General features: G+C 48.4%; 1 protein-coding gene across 1 annotated transcript in view; it reads left to right on the top strand.

The window, feature by feature from the left end:
- The first annotated feature begins 8,416 nt into the window (after positions 1–8,416).
- The window catches only part of CNTN2 (contactin 2), a 51,074-nt gene continuing 42,428 nt past the window's right edge, over positions 8,417–17,062 (top strand). Inside the window, exon 1 of the mRNA XM_074936301.1 lies at positions 8,417–8,613. The gene's annotated coding sequence lies outside the window, so the exon portion shown is untranslated. The remainder of the gene's footprint in view (positions 8,614–17,062) is intronic.

Below are 17,062 nucleotides of genomic sequence, written 5' to 3'. Positions count from 1 at the left end.
CCACCATCTGTTCCAGTACGGCAGCATCCACACAAGAGAACTGGAGCACTGGCAATGTCCCAAAGTCAGCCGGCCAGGCCCATGTGGGGTGTTCCTGACAGGGTGGGCCACACCCCCAGGACCTCTGAACGACCCTCTTCCCCCATGCCAGGTGGGGTGAGCTGGTCCTGCAGGCGCACCAAAGTGCTACAAATCAATGTCACATTTGAGGGGGCCTGGACTCTGAGGGTATGTCTACACCACCAAAAAAACCCCAAAACCCTTGCGGGAGCAAGTCTCAGAACCTGAGTCAAATGACTCTGGCTTGCACTACAGGGCTAAAAGTGGCAGGGTAGGTATCCCCGCTCAGGCTGGAGCCCAGGCTCTGAGACCCCGGATCGGGAGGTCTCACAGTCCAGGTTCTGGCCCGAGCCCAAACGTCTACACACCTATTTTTAGGCCCGTAGTGCGAGCCCCGTAAGCCGGCCTCACCTGACTCAAGCGCTGAGACTCACTACGGCGGGGGGGTTTCTGTTGTGCTGACGTACTCTCAGTGTAGATGGGCGGAAGAGACAACTGCAGACTGAGCCCAGGGTTTCTCTCATTTCCTTTGCATTCAGTTCTGCTGAAATCAATTCTGACCTTATCCCCTAGCCACCAACATCGCTGCTCTCCTCAAGGGCGTTTTGCACTCCAAACAGTGAGGACATGGATAACTGGTGAGAGTCAGCTGCAGGTGGACTGCATTCACTCCCTGGAGGGAAAACCACTCAGAAGCTCAGATTTACCATATAACAGATCAGACCACTGGTCTCATCAAGACTGGTAGCAACCTATTGGCAATGTTTCAGGAGAAGGCAGAAGCAACCAGATCCCTCATCTAAAGTGGAGATGATAATTCTTCCTTACCTTACAGGGAAGGATAATGGAGGATAAAGTCATTAATATCTAGATTCTACAGCGGTGGGGGCCATATGGGACTGCCTATAAGTCACCCCCTTTTGAGGAGAACTCCCTGGATCCTCCAAAATATCAGATGATCCGAGGCAGCAGATCAGTAAAAAAAACTCGGCCCACCTTCTCCTGCTGCCTCCATCATCGATAAAGGAAACACAAGATATTTATTAGCCAGAGGTGACTGATAATGGAACCATTCTCATCTTTTAAATCAATACTGAGAGAGAGACATGCACACATTAGCCACAGTCGCTCTTTATGGCAGGATAACCATACCCACTTCTTCTCTGACCTCTGCCTACCCTCCCGGGAGTCTGGATCAATGTCAGCAGACTGCCTTAAATTACCCACTTTGGTGGAATGGAAGCTTCAGTCAGTTTCCCATCACTCTAACCAAGAGTCATGCTCTCCTCCCCTCAGGGACACAGTGTCAGATGACCACCACCTGAACCGCCCCCCCAGCTGATTTGACAGTACTGTCAGATTGTCACCTCCACGCCAACCAAAAATTTCTAAGAAAACCAAGCCCAGCCCTTTGCAGCAGTGACTTGGGCAGCACTCGTATCAGTGACATTTGCAGGGAGGAGGCGGGTTGGTTTTTAGCTGTGATAACAGGGGAAAACAATTAGGCGTCTTCTGTATTCTAGCTCCAGGACAAATTACAATCTGGGCAAATGCACTCTGCCTGAAATTCCTTCCGCAAAGCCTGTAGTGCCACTCATTTTACCTGCTCTGCGAAGGGAGTGAGAACACCCATATTAAAGAGACATGCTCCCCTGCAAAGGAAGGTGCCCAGATACCACAGGGATGAGCTCAATATCGGAAGCTGGACAGACAGGCAGAATGTCCCTACACTCAGTAAGTTGCTTCTAGTCTTTGCTGCCCACAAGAATGGTTTCTCCTGCTCTCTCCGTCTGTTCCATCCCCAGAACAAGCAACTCAGACAGCAGCATTAGCTTCTCCAACACTGCCCGGCCATTGTGCATCAGGCTTGACCTGGAGCAATCTCCGTCTCCATGGCCCATTCAAGACTTTGGCCTCTCTGCTGAGAGAGGGATAATGAGTGATGTGGCCACTAGTCTGCTAGAACCTGAAATGAGACCCAAAAAAGCTTATTTCACCTGGGCCGCACTGAGCTGGCCTGGGGCGTCCAGTCCTATCCGCTGTCCTAGAGGAAAACATCCCGTTCGTTTTATAGAAGCTTTGCTTGTTCACCTGCCATGGGCACAACAAAAGCCCCTTCTACCTCCGGCACTCTCAGCTGTACCGATAACCCCTGGAATCACAACCCCTCTGCCTCACCGGTCACCAGGCTCTCCACCTCTCCCTCCAACTGATTTACAGCCCTGGCTTTTGCGGCAGTTGGCTCATGTTTCAAACATTCCATCTGGGTTTCCTCTAGGCTGGTCCCTCCGTTAAACGTAATCAATGGCCTTCTGTTGTGGGATACGGTCCCGGCACGGGGAGGTTGACAGATTCCAATCTGTACTTTTCTGTCTGACCAGCAAAAGCACTGAAGATCATCAGAGAAATCACGTACGCAGCCATGTACGGCACACGTGGCTAACTTGCTGTGACACCACCAAGTCCTTGCAGCCGGGGAGTGCATGGCGATTGCCCTCCAGCACAACGCTCGAGGCTGGATATGAGCGCATGCCAGGCCGATAGCTCAGTGGAGCTGAGCAGTAGCGCATCTCCGGGCTCCCCTTCCACTCCAGGGTACATGGTATGTGCGGAGAAGGGGCACATCAAAGGAGACCTACTTAAGTGGGATGCTCATCGTGTCAATATGGCAGGTGGCTCCGGACGCCTCTCTCCCTCCTGCTACGTGACAAGAGTAACTGGTGGCCAGATTCATAGAGTCTGAGGCCAGAAGTGCTCATCTCGTCTGACCTCCTGCATAACCCAGGCCAGAGAACTGCCTCACAATAATTCTCTAGGGGTCGGTCCTGGGGCCGGTTTTGTTCAATATCTTCATAAATGATCTGGAGGATGGTGTGGATTGCACTCTTAGCAAATTTGCGGATGATACTAAACTGGGAGGAGTGGTAGATACGTTGGAGGGCAGAGATAGGATACAGAGGGACCTAGACAAATTGGAGGATTGGGCCAAAAGAAACCTGATGAGGTTCAATAAGGATAAGCGCAGGGTCCTGCACTTAGGACGGAAGAACCCAATGCACAGCTACAGACTAGGGACCGAATGGCTAGGCAGCAGTTCTGCGGAAAAGGACCTAGGGGTTACAGTGGACGAGAAGCTGGATATGAGTCAGCAGTGTGCCCTTCTTGCCAAGAAGGCCAATGGCATTTTGGGATGTATAAGTAGGGGCATAGCGAGCAGATCGAGGGACGTGATCATTCCCCTCTATTCGATACTGGTGAGGCCTCATCTGGAGTACTGTGTCCAGTTTTGGGCCCCACACTACAAGAAGGATGTGGATAAATTGGAGAGAGTCCAGCGAAGGGCAACAAAAATGATTAGGGGTCTGGAACACATGACTTATGAGGAGAGGCTGAGGGAACTGGGATTGTTTAGTCTGCAGAAGAGAAGAATGAGGGGGGATTTGATAGCTGCTTTCAACTACCTGAGAGGTGGTTCCAAAGAGGATGGTTCTAGACTATTCTCAGTGGTAGAAGATGACAGGACAAGGAGTAATGGTCTCAAGTTGCAGTGGGGGAGGTTTAGGTTGGATATTAGGAAAAACTTTTTCACTAGGAGGGTGGTGAAACACTGGAATGTGTTACCTAGGGAGGTGGTGGAATCTCCTTCCTTAGAAGTTTTTAAGGTCGGGCTTGACAAAGCCCTGGCTGGGATGATTTAATTGGGGATTGGTCCTGCTTTGAGCAGGGGGTTGGACTAGATGACCTCCTGAGGTCCCTTCCAACCCTGATATTCTATGATTCTATGATTCTATGAAAAACATCCCATCTTAATTTAAAAGTTGCCAGTGATGGAGAATTCACCACGATCCTTGGTAAATTGTTCCAGTGGTTAATTACCCTCCCTGTTAAACATTCACACCTTACTTCCAGTCTGAATTTGTCTAGCTTCAGCTTCCAGCAGTTGGATCCTGTTACACCTTTCTCTGCTAGACTGAAGAGCCCATTATTAAATATTTACTCCCCATGTAGATACTAATATAATCAAGTCACCCCTTAACCTTCTCTTTGTTAAGCTAAATAGACTGAGCTCCTTGAGTCTAGCACTATAAGGCATGTTTCCAACTCCTTTCATCATTCCTGTGGGTCTTCTTTGACCCCTCTCTAATTTATCAACACGCTTCATGAATTGTGGGCACCAGAACTGGACACAGGAGTCCAGCAGCAATTGCACCAATGTGGCAGGCAGCTCCACACAGCCCTCCTGCGACTACGGTAAGGCCCCTTGCTGGCCACGTGGCAGCATCAGATGGCTGGCATGCCCCATGGCCTGCTCAGCACTTCTCACTTTGACGTTGTGTGTGCAACACGCCATACCTGGGCTGGGCCAGGCCAGATAAAAGCCCCATTACAGACATCACTAAGCAGAGCTGGCCTCCTTTCTATCCTGTGTTACGGCTGCTTCCCCCCCTTGTAGTGGCAAAGGCCACAGGTTACCGTACATCTCTGTGCACGGTATGATGCGCCCATTCTGATCTAGGAGCATTTCACATGCACTTTGCGCAGGATGACTACACAAGATGCACGGCCATGGAGAACCAGATCCTGTGTCTGTAAATCACCGTGTAAACTCACGGACTTATATAAATTATTGCTATTGACACTGGAGCAATGGTTCCCCAATGGTTAATGGGGGGGAGGGATAGCTCAGTGGTTTGAGCTTTGGCCTGCTAAACCCAGGGTTCTGAGTTCAATCCTTGAGGGGGCCATTTAGGGATATGGGGCAAAAATTGGGGATTGGTCCTGCTTTGAGCAGGGGGTTGGACTAGATGACCTCCTGAGGTCCCTTCCAACCCTGATATTCCATGATTCTAAAGAGAGTGAGCAACCCCTCCTCAGACTGAGGCTATTCGTGCAACGCACCAGGGACTGCTGAATGGAATCCACTCACTGCCAAAAGCATTGGCACTGTATGTGTGCAGAGATTTGCTTCAAATCCAGATTCATCACCCTCCCCTGCTCACCACAGAATGAAACTGCACTTCTGTGTGGGAGTGGTAACAGTGACAATGTACATCTGTCTATGTTATTTCTGTGAAGCCCCTCAGCATAATATACAAGTGCCAGCAATAGACAACACCTGTCAGCCTGAAGGGTCCAAAAAGCTCACCCAGAAACTGATAGACCAATGACAGTAGAACCTCAGAGTTACAAACACTTCGGGAGTGGAGGTTCTTCCTAACTCCGAACAAAACGTTCTGGTTGTTCATTAAAAACTTTACAGCTTTGAAACTTTACTATGCAGAAGAAAAATGCTTTTAACCATCTTAATTTAAACAGAAAAGCACAGAAACAGTTTCCTTAATTTATCAATTTTTTTTTTAAACTTTCCCTTTTTTTTTTTTTTTATATAGTTTACATTTAAGACAGTACTGTACCGTATTTGCCTTTTTGTGGGGAGAGGGTCTCTGCTGCTGCCTGATAGCATACTTCCAGTTCCAAATGAGGTGTGTGGTTGACCGGGCAGTTCGTAACTCTGAGATTCTACTGTATACCGACCCACCAAGGAAATGCAGCCATATCTGGGGTGAAACAAAGCAGATGCTTAACAGCACACAGCAACCCGGCACAACAGTTTAGAGCAAGAAGTGAAAAGGAATCTTGTATCCATTTTGAATCTGGAGGAAGAATTTAAGGAGACTGAATGTATATACTTATGTTGAAATTTGGTAGAGACACTGGGTTAACCCCACTAAATACTGTAAAAAGTGCCAGGGGATTTTCAATACTACCCTTAGTGCTCGGATACTACAAAGATGGGCAATATAGTACAGACAAACCAATCAACCCTGGGTTTACATCTCATCTGAAAGCATACAGTTAACCTGTGGAATTCACTCTTCCAGGAGTTCAGCCAGTCAAACTCTGGCAATTGGCAGGACCAAGGAATGGATAGATACAGGAGAGGAATACAGAACAAATGCACTCTTGTTTTGTAACATCTTGTTTTTCCCTTTGCAAGAGGACCCACTTAGTTGCAAAACAACTTTCCTCCTTCCCACTCCCACGTGGCTGGAGGACGCTGGACTTCTGGAGTCCAGCCAATCAATACAGAGACACTAATGCATTAATTACTCTTCTGTAATGGCAGGCCATTAATGAATGGACAGACCCAAACCTGATCTCTACATTATTAATGATCCTACACTGGAGCCAGGAAGGGCCAGATGGAATGGATAGAAAGCGAGGGGTGGTCTCTGCAACCTTCCCCAGTCTCCCGCTCCCAATCCAGAAAGGTGCACAGTCTGATTCGAGAGCTGTTTGATTAGCCACCCTAAATTGTGTTGCCATCGGATGGGAGTTCAGGGCATATTCATCATTGCCTAGCACGCCCCGAGGGCTGTGCGGAGAGTTCCATCTGGGAGTAGTGTCCAGTTTCACCGTGTGCTTTGCAGCATAGTGGAATATATTAATTAGCACAGGGGAGTGGAGGGGGCGGCCAGGCCAAAGTCGTGATGCAGCTCCGGGTGGTAGCGACAGCCAGTGGTTATCATCTACAGCTGTTCGGGGGGGGGGGGGGAGAGGGGTCTGTGAAATGAGTCTGGGATCTCAATCTAGCCCCCTCCAGGGACAAATGTCTACATCACAAAACCAACCAGCACCCTTTGGGCAGTCTCAGCCGAGAGGCCAAGGATGAATGGGCCATGGAGAGTGAATTCCTGTCTTGCCCTGCGGAGGGATCTCTCCAGGGTGGAAGTGAGGTGGGCAGCCCTGCCCTGATACCTCTGCTGCACCTGACGCCTCCTGTCTCCATGGCTTGTGGAGAGAAATCACGAGCCTGGTGGAAGCAGACACAGCTCTGTTGAAGTCAGCGCATTGCACCTGCTTGCACCAGGGTCCCAGTGCCCTCTCCCATGCTCCGGCTGTGTAAACTTGTGAACGGAAAGACCTGAATGTGGGGACAGAGGGTTACTCTGCTTTTATTCTCCTTATTCATCTCATTTCTGATTTGGGGAGGATCAATATTTTCAGTTGCTAGCGGAAAAAAAAGGTTTGAACCTTAGTTCAACCAGGGACTGTGTGCGCAGGTCCCCAGGAAGCAGCGTGCTTTGAAATCCCCCTTGCTCTAGGGTTTCAGTGCCCTTGGGGCATCGTGGAGCAGATTTGCTAACTCATGGGCATCCCTGCCACACTTCATGCAGAACGGTTTTACTTTGATAAACGTCTCACCTCCCCCGGTATCTCTGACAGCTACAAAGGAGGAAGGATGGGCTCGTGGTTAAGGCACTGGGCTGGGAACAGGAAATGTGCGTTCAATTCCCAGCTCAGCCACAGCCTCCCTGTAGGACCTTGGGCAAGTCATTTAAATGCTCTGTACATCAGTCCCCCATCTGCAGCATGGGGATAGTGATCCTTCCCTCCCTACCTCCCAAGGCTATTGAGAAAATAAATCCATTACCGTCTGTGAGGTGCTCAGACATCCCTGACATGGAGGGCAGACATACGCCTAGACAGAACTAACATTGACAAGGACACCTGTCAGCTGAGATCATTACAGCATCTGCTTCTGGTGCAAAGTGGAGACCCCGGCTTCTGCAGGCAGCAGAGAGAGTCCTGGACCCCAGCCCCAGAACATGAGAGGAAGTTTATGAAGTGGGTCCGAGCTTTGACGTTAGCCTTCTCTCTGTAATGGGACAGAACCGGAACATGCCCCTCCCTCCCCCCACGCTTGTGGAAAATTTGGATCTGAATGTATTTTAAGAGATGGGCCTGAGACCTAAAGTCAATTCCTTTCCTCCCCATCTCCAAATAAACTTGGCTGCAAGCAGAGTTTCCCCCTCACCAGCAGCATGTCGCAAGGTGTTGAGCCAACAAATCAAGGCTTGCATAATTCTGTGCCCTGCTCAGTGGGGTTCCTCAAGATCTCAGGCTAAGGGGGTTCCACTGGGTCTAGTACCCGGTAATACATTTTGTGAGGCATGACCCTCTCCTGGCAAATTCACCCTCATATCCCAGCCCGGGACACGGAGGCCCTCACTTCCCAGTTCACACCCACGAGGCTGTAATCCTGGAATTCTATCCCTCCACTTGCTTCTCCCTCGCACCATGTGCCTCCCTCTGCCCTACTGATGGGGTGAGGAGCTGGAGACAATCAATACAGGGCTGGGGTTTCCTGATCCAGGCTGATGAGAGCAGCAGCAGCTCAGGCTGAGGCAAAGCATGAATTATGTATGATGCTGCAAGTCGCCGGCCCTCTCTGACTGGTCCTTGGACCAAGGCAAAGGAGGTAAAGACAGAGAGCGAGCGAGAGACCACTCTCCAGGGACCCAGAGCGTTGGCTGAGAGGGAGCGAGCAAGCAGGGGAGGGCAGGGAGGGAGGAGCACATCCTTATGCAGAGATGCTGCAGTGGCTTTGGGCACACACAGCCAAGCAGCAGCACAAAGCAAGAACTCGCCTGAAGGAGGAGGGCGGGCAGGAGAGAGGAAGGTTGTTGCAGCATCGAGGGCTCTAGGATCTCCCCTGCATACACGCCACGCACACGCACACACATCAACACACGTGTCATCCAGCCCAAGGTAAGTGGTCTCTCTCTGCTTCTCTGCGCCTTGATTTAGGGTGGGGGAAGAATTATCTGGATTTCAGGGAACCATTTCTAAGCCAAGCTAACTTTCAGTGACCCCAGGGTGATGCTCATCTTTTCCAGGGAATATGGCACTAGTAACACCTCCTAGGGCACCTGCAAGCCACCCACCGGCTCCATAAGGGGATGGTCTAAGGCAACAGTGTGGGGCTGGTTTTGTGTGTTTATCAGATGGTGATCATTTTGCAGGAAATGCAGGCACTGGCTGTGCTGGAAAAGGGATGGGGGTGGAGTGCGTGTGTGTGTGTGTGGGGGGGGGGGAATCCAAAGAACATGTCCAGGAATGTGTCAGTTCTGGTGGAGGAATAGAGAGAGCCTCATCCAGCAATTTCAAAACCGACAGGGCTGTAAAGCCGAGGCTGCTTGTGTGGAATAGTGCTGGGTTTTACTGTCCTGCTTTCACGGTGTGGTATTATGTTGGGGGTCAGGGCGGCACTTTAAAGAGACCATTGCTATGATCACAGCTCCTGAATTTCTGATTCGGAGGGCAGGGAGCATAGAGTGCAGCTCACCAAGGCAATGTTCCTGCCCTCTCTGTAGAGCTCTTTAGGCTTGCACCCAAGGCAGCTTGTAAACACAAGCTGGGAGAGATCTGGAACAGGGTGCAGGCAGAGGGGTGTGGTGAACCTGAGTTCTCCACTGCAGAAAGAGGGGATCAGAAAGACCATGGCCACCAGCGTCCCCCCTCCTGTCCCTGCGCCTAATTAGGACTCCAGAGCTCAAGCAGGAGGGCAAAAGTTCGGGCTCGTGTGTGTGCACGGAGGATACTTGTCCGTGCTTCAGGCTGGTGAGGGCTAGTGTAACGTGTCTGGGTGCTACGAAGTGCTACAGCAGCACAGGGCACTGCTGGGGCCACAGCGATTTTCAGTGGGGCTTGCCTGAATTAAGTCACAGGTGAAAGCCTCCAGGCTGGCCCTGCAACATCAAGCAGGAGCGAAGACAGAGGGATGGATGACATGCAGGAGACCACAGGCAGGAGGGGCTAAGAGCTCCTCTCGGCCTTCTTCGCACCCAGGCATTCAGACTGCTGAGGGGGTCAGTGCCAGGATGAATGCGATAATGGCTGAGGCTGTTTTCTGCAGCTTGTGTTTTAAAAAGTGGGTCTCACCCCTTGCCCCATTATCCCATCCACTCCTGTTCCATTGACTTCCCTACAACTTAAAAAGGTCTCTGGGACTTCAGAATCATGCATTTATTTCGTGGGGCGGGGAGGGAGGTCATTTAAAATTAGCTTATTTTTCTTTAAAGAAAGGAACACTAGTTGATCCCTTGGACAGGAACTAAAACCCTTCCCAGCCGTGTCCTGGGCAATTCCCCTCCCTCGCCAGCCCTGTTCTAGCGCAACTTTGGGCAGGGAACCTCACTTTCTGACGCAACTAGCAAGCACCAGCCAGTGCTACCCACAAGACAGCAATCTAGAAATGAATCTTTCCTAAATCCAATAAGACCCACTAATCATTTAGTGACACTGCCTAAGAGCATTGGCGGCTGAGAGCACGCACACATGCTAGCCCAACACCAATGCATCCTTTTGTTTCAACTGGATTCTTCTTCACTTCCTGTCCTAAACAGTGGTGTCCTGTTAATCAGCTTCTAAGAGCCAACCAAGCAGTGGCTGAGAATGGGGTCAGTGAATCAGTAAAGCGCTGGGTGAAAAGTGCACTCGGGGTAAGATAATATTGAACTTCAGTGGAAGTCTCGTTGTTGAGTCCTCTTCAGTCAACAAAGCAGGGCAAGAAAAGAGTCCATGTGGACTGCTTCCCTGCTACCCCAATTCAGAGAGGGGCTGGGTTTAAAAACTGGCAAACCTTGACTTGTCAGCTGAGGACTGTGATAGCCAAACTCTGGGTTGGCACCATCTCCTCCTCTTCCAAAGAGCCTGCATCCCTTACACACACAACATGCTCATTTAACCACTGGGCTACCAGCATTGTAAGCTGAAGTGTTTCGGGTCACGTGTACTTTAAGAGGAGGTTTTAAAAAGACATCTAAGGAATTCAGGCACACAAGTCCCATTGATTTTTACTGTGCTCCTAAATACCTGAAGCACTTGTGAAAATCTTTTCCCTCAAGGTACCCTGCATGTTGCAAAGAGAGTATTGAGGCTAACCTCTGAGGGTAACTTTCAAAGGTTACCCTCAAGTAAATGTGTCATAATATTCTACAGTAGTGGCCCAGCACGCTCCATCTTACAATAGCAATGATGTTGCAAGGCTTGTACTGAGTACTCTAAAATTCTCTAGGACTAGGTGATCAGGAGAGTGGGTCTGCTCAGACACCGTTAGCCTGAAAAGCTCACATCGACTTTACAGTGTGGTTTTAGCTTGAGCTGGAAAAAACATCCCCTTTTTTCCATGAATTGGTGAAAATCCAAAATTCCTTCCGGCCATGGGTGGGTTTTCCCAGGCACAGACTCCTGCTCTGTCACAAAGGACTGTCCTCACAATGTAAACAAGTCCCCCTGTGGCAGAAGCTCACTAGAAATTCGCTGTTAGGTCTAGAGAGAGATAAAGTTACATTTCAGAAGTCTGTCTGTTGGCAGAAGCGGGATCTTGCCCCAAAACAATGCAAACTCTCAAAGAAATTCAGCTCCGAGGTTTGACCTTGTGAGATCCTCCACTCCAGCCTCCAAACTTCTCTAAACACTGGCCTTTTTCTCGCCCAGGAGGAGCTCACGAGGTGAAATGGCCTCTCCCCGCTAGGGCCAGACAGGCACTCTAGGGAACACAGGGATGAGAACCTGCAGTTCCCAGTGGGGTCTATGGAAGCTATATTTGCTCAACATCAGGGTTTTCTAGAGGCAGCATCTCCTAATAGCAGGGGGGTGAGCTGGAGGAAAACTCCTGTTCAAAGTGGAGAAAGCAGCAGGCTAAAGAGCACCATCTGCCCCTGAAGAACTGAAATCATGGCTCACTACTGCACAGTCACTCCCTTTCCCCAGCCTGACAGCCCCACCCTGCCCTGTGGAAACACACCATGGAACACCACACTTACCTATAATTTCTTCAGTCTTCTCTCTCCCTTCTGGTACCCTCTTTTTCCTCCCTTTTCTTTCCCTCTCACTTCTTTATCTTTTATCATTGTCTTTATCTTTTCTTCTTTCCTCCCCTTTCTTTCCTTCCCCTCTTCCCTCTTTTTTCTTTTCCTTTCCTTTTTTTCTTCTCCCCCTCCATTTTCCTGGCCTCTCTCATTTGCTTTTATTCTCTCTCTCTCTCTCCCTCCTTTCTTTCCTTCATTTCTTAATCTGCTACTATTAATTATTTGCATCGTGGTTGTGCCTAGAATTTGGGTCAAAACAGCGGGTTTTGTTTTTTTTTTTTTTTTTTTTTTTTTTTTTGCAAGAAAACTGGTTTCGACCAACATTTTCAGCCACCTCTACTCAGGCTTCTGTCCCAGCTCGTAGTGCAACAGCCAAGGGAGAGCGACAAATGCCACTGGGGGTAGGATCAGGTTACACACAAAAATCACCTTAGTGGCATGAATGGTTATTCTTTAGCTTTCAGACACAAGACACACACAGAGCTTCGTTTCAGCCTCTATCTTTTTATGATTTATATCTAGCGCCCCAGTCAGAGTGCGACTGTGCTAGGTACTGTACAAACAAGTCACACAGCTGAGCACAGTGCAGAATCTATACACAACAGAGTACACCGTTCACACCCATGCCAACATGGGCACCCATGTGAAAACTGACCTTAGATAAATCAAAGCAAGGCCAGTTTTTCAGGTTTTCACATTTCATTGCATACCTGAAGCTTACTCTTTAGGGGGAAAACATATATAAGCCCCAACAACTTGAACCAAGGACTCATTCCCAATAGGCAACTCCCTGCCCTAAGCAACCATGTTAAATCAGTCCCAAGGTTTCCAACAGAATTTTGTCTGGCCTTTAGAGACTATGTCAAAAGGCTGCCCCATCTCTATAAAATGCTTCGAAATTTTTCTTCAAAAAGTAGCAATTCCACGCAGCCACCTGGACACCACAATTACCACATGCTGCACCTCACAGCCACTTGGAACCTGACAGCAACTACAGGGACAGATCTTCCCTGAGCCAAATGCACAGGGTTCCATTGCTCTTGCTAAAGCAGAATTAGTGTTTGCAATACAGGGCCTATGACACACATATCCTCACTTCTGTTTCCCTGCAGTAGAAGGCAGTTGTGCTACATACACTAGTCAGAATTATTAATCCACTGGGCAGCCGGCATTTTGCTTGTCCCTTGGGTTGTTTGCTTGACAGAGGTTCCCCTGAAGCTATTCTGCGTAGTTGCGGGCACGATCCCTTTCCTCAACCAATTGCTGCGCTACCACCATCCTTGGCAAGTGCGATTTCTAAAACTACCAGAGCCTTTATTGCTCTGCAAACATTATTCCCAGGAGTACTACATCCATGTGGTTGGATTCCTGGGAATGGCAACTGGCCTTTCTGAATGTGGGATTCTCTGTAGGAATGAAAGCGTGTGGCCAGACATGTAACCATCTACCAGTCCTCCAATGCAAAAGCAGATTATCTCAAACAAGAAAACAACCATGCAATGTTGTCATGTAAACAAACATACACGCTAAAGCCTCAATAATTAACAGGGGGGTTTCAAGGATGGTTTTAGAAACAGGTTAAACAGCAGAAATTCAGAAAGTAACAAAAAAGTACCACAGAGAAATCATATGAGGCAAACAGAGGTAGACAAAAAATTCTAAAAATTATCTGCATCAGTCTTTCTATAAATCAGGGCATCACATGGCATGTCTATGCTGCAAAAAAACCCACAGCAGCTGGTCAGAGCTCAAGTCAACTCACTTGGGCTTGCGAGGTTCGCAGTACAGGCTAAAAGTAGCAGCAGAGACCTTCCCATTCAGGCTGGAGCTTGGGCTCTGAGACCCTTCCCTCCCACCAGGTTCCAGAGCCTGGGCTCTAGCCCAAGCGGGAACATCTACACTGCTCTTTTTAACCCCATAGCACAAGTCCGAGTCAGCTGACCCAGGATCTGAGACCCGCCGTCCTGGAGTTCTGGGAGGGGGGTTTCCCCACAGTGCAGACATACCCTCAGATGTAATATGTTTATCTGCAATGTTTTTCAGCCACCACATGTCTCTGTGTGCTGTACAGTGGTCCAGGCAGAGTGTGGCTCCTGCTAAACAAAAGAAACAAAGCTGGAACACGAGTTATGTGGAAGCCTGTTTGCTTGTTTTTGTAGCTGTTTTCTTTACAAGAGTGCCCTGTTTACAACAGCCTATGATCCATATATTTTGACAGCAGTTGTACAGTCCAGTATTTTACAACCTAGCAGGATGTTTAATGCTGGGGTAAAGGGAGAATTCCCATGCTCTCCAATGGGATATGGCAGTTGTTTCCATCCTGGAAGGATTGTAAGGTATCGATCCTGATTCTTGACCCTGATCCAAGACTTGAATTATTTATTTTTGTTATTTATGGTACAATTTATAAAGCTATTGGTCTTACTTCCTAGAGCTGTGTAATCTGGTGGTGAATCCATAATCTGGGAGGGGAAAGGGATAGATTTTTGTGGTAGGCTCTTTTTATTTTAAGGAGGGGCTATTTGACACTTCCGGATGTTAAAAATAACCCCAGCCATCATAGAGTAGGGAGCAGAAAGTGGAGCGAGGAGGTCAAAGGGCTCTGGAATTTATCACATGGACACAACAATGCGCAGTGTGGTATCAATAAAAGTGGGGTGTGAAGTATTGTTTTTCTTGAGTCACACTTGGCCGGAAGGGATGAACACTTTATCCTACTTGTGCATTCATGCGGGGGCATTGGGTGGTCACCACTTTCCAGTCTCCTGCATGCTGCCAGGGCTGGCATTAAGCGCTGCAGCAGCGCCAACGTGGGGAGCGTGGCCAGCTCCCCCACCATCTAATGCAATGGGTTGACAGTGCTGCAGCTAAGTGCTGGAAGAGCGGGGGATGCTGTTGCCCCAGCTGCTGCAGTGACCTGCGAGTGCTGATGCTGTGACAGGGCCCATGTGGTGAGTTTAGAAGCAGTGCAATCACTGTGCTCTAGAGACGCTGGAGCCCTTTGACACTACTGAGGCTTTCCAAGGGGTGGGGAGTGAGGTCTTTCATCCCTACAATCTCTCCTCTGGTTTTGGCGCTTGCCAAGCAATGCACCCTCCAGCAGCTAGGAGAACACAGAGACAGACTACCTCAGGGCTAGGAAGCTGTTTTTACCCACACATCAAAGGGTTTCTGCTGACACCACCACGGTAACGATGACAGTGAAGAGCAGGTAGTTTGGGGAGTTGTCAGTGTGGTGGATGCCCTAAGCTTTAGTCAGAATTTCCCTTTGCTGAGCTGTGTACCTATGATAGATGATGCAAGACTTTAAGAACAAGAGATTTTATTTAAAGCATTTGCCAAAAGCCCCTCTCTTGTTTTGGAGATTTTATTTTTCTGGAGATCTAATGGACAGAGCATGGGACATAGTCAGAACACCTGGATTCCATTCCCATCTCTCCTACTGACTCAACCTTGTGACCTTGGGCACCTCACTTAGCCTGTCTGTGCCTCAGCTTCTCCATCTGAAAAATGGAGTTAATAGTCAATATCCCCTGCATGAGGAGGGGGTTGTGAGGTTAAATTCAATCATGTTTCTAAGGGGCCTTGAAACACAATATATTGGCATACTGAGCTCCTGTTACGGGGACCCAATATTTTAAACTTCAGCACCTACTGTCAGGAGCCAAAATCAGCCTAAACAGTCTCATAAACACCTAAGTGATGAATTAGCACTTTTTCCTATTTTTAATCAACTTACATTTTCACCACTGAGGGAAAGTTATTCGGTGGGGATGGGGATCAGACAATAAATGATTTAACAACAGTAGACACTGAGATTCAAAAAGTTAAAGCTTCAAAACCATTCAAACAAAACCTGTCAACATGACATGTCAAAATAGACCAAGTAAATATCTTTAAATCAGACTACGGTCTCAGGCAGTGGGTTTCTTACTTTGCCTAGCTGTACATTTAGATCATCATCTATGGAAATATTTTTTCATCATTTGTGCATACACAGTGAAATCAATATTTGCAGACATTTAGGGATAAAAACCTAATATTTCTAGGCTTGGAAGGATTAGGTGGAGACAGGCTGAAGGAACCATATTCAGATTTCGAACACCCAACAGTCCCAGGGCGGGAGGCAGGAATTTGGTTTGGCCAGTTATATAGCATTTTCCATCAACACCTCTCAAAGCACTTTTCAAAGGAGGTCATCATCAGATGGGGAAACTGAGCCACAGGGAAGGGGAGTGAGTTGCCCAAGGTCACCCAGCAGGCCAACAGCAGAGTCAGGACTCTAACCCAGGACTCTTCGAACCCAGTGCTCTATCCATTTGGCCACATTGTTTCTAGTTACAAAGAAACAGTCCCTTTGCGAAACTCAGACCTAGATTCCAAATAGCCCCAAATATTGAAGTGTTGGTCCATCTCTAATAGTGGGTATTTTGATCTCTTTTTAAATTTGTATCTGAGAGTAGCACCCAGAGGTCTCAGTCAGGAACAGAGATCCATTATGCCAAGTGCTGTACAAACATGTACAAAGACACAGTCCTTGCCCCCAAGACCCTACAATCAAGGCCTTAATCCTGCAAGCTGCTGTATGTGGACGGATCCTGCCTCATCCAACTACTGGAGTCAGTGCAGCTGATTTGCCTGTATTGAACAACTTTCAGGAGCAGGGCCTAAACGGGGGGAAAGATTGAGAAGTACAGAGACACTGATACAATGCAGCCTTGGGACCTGTGACTTACATAAATGCACTCCCCAACTACTAATTAAAAGCATTTAAAAGAAGCAGAAACACAGGAGGGATTTTAGAAGACTCTGCCTTAAGCCTGATAGCCTTACTAAGGTCCTGCTCAGAGCACATCAGAAAGCTCTGCCTGATACTTATACTAGCATGAGAGAAATAAGATGGGCATATTTTGTCCCAGTGTGGAAATAAACCTCTCACTGACCTTAGGGTGAGGTGTATGAGTGCATCGAGAGCAGAACCTGTGGGGTGCAGAGCACCTGTTTTCACAATGCACAGAACAATCTGCTCCTATGAAATACCAGTTTGGAGATTTCAAATCCATCTGTTAAGCCAGACTTTCCAAAGAGCTCAGCTCCCATTTAAGCACCTAAATAAAAGGCAGATTCCCAATGTGCTGAGAGCTCCTCTCAGAATCTGGCCCACATAGATCTCTAGACCCCATCCATCTCCCTGCTGATGAAAGATTGTTCCCTACTGTATGTGTGTTCATGGTTTGTTCACCCAGTCTAGTTTCACATGTCCCAAGTGATGGGGTTTTGCCACTTGCCTTGGGAAAGACTTATCTGTTGCTCAGGATATTTCACTGTCAGGAAGTTTTTCTTAA

This window comes from Natator depressus, chromosome 21 (assembly GCF_965152275.1).
Source record: "Natator depressus isolate rNatDep1 chromosome 21, rNatDep2.hap1, whole genome shotgun sequence".
In the NCBI taxonomy this organism is placed as follows: Eukaryota; Metazoa; Chordata; order Testudines; family Cheloniidae; genus Natator; species Natator depressus.
Note: the sequence above shows the minus strand (reverse complement) of the source record. Positions and strands in the feature narration are given on the sequence as shown.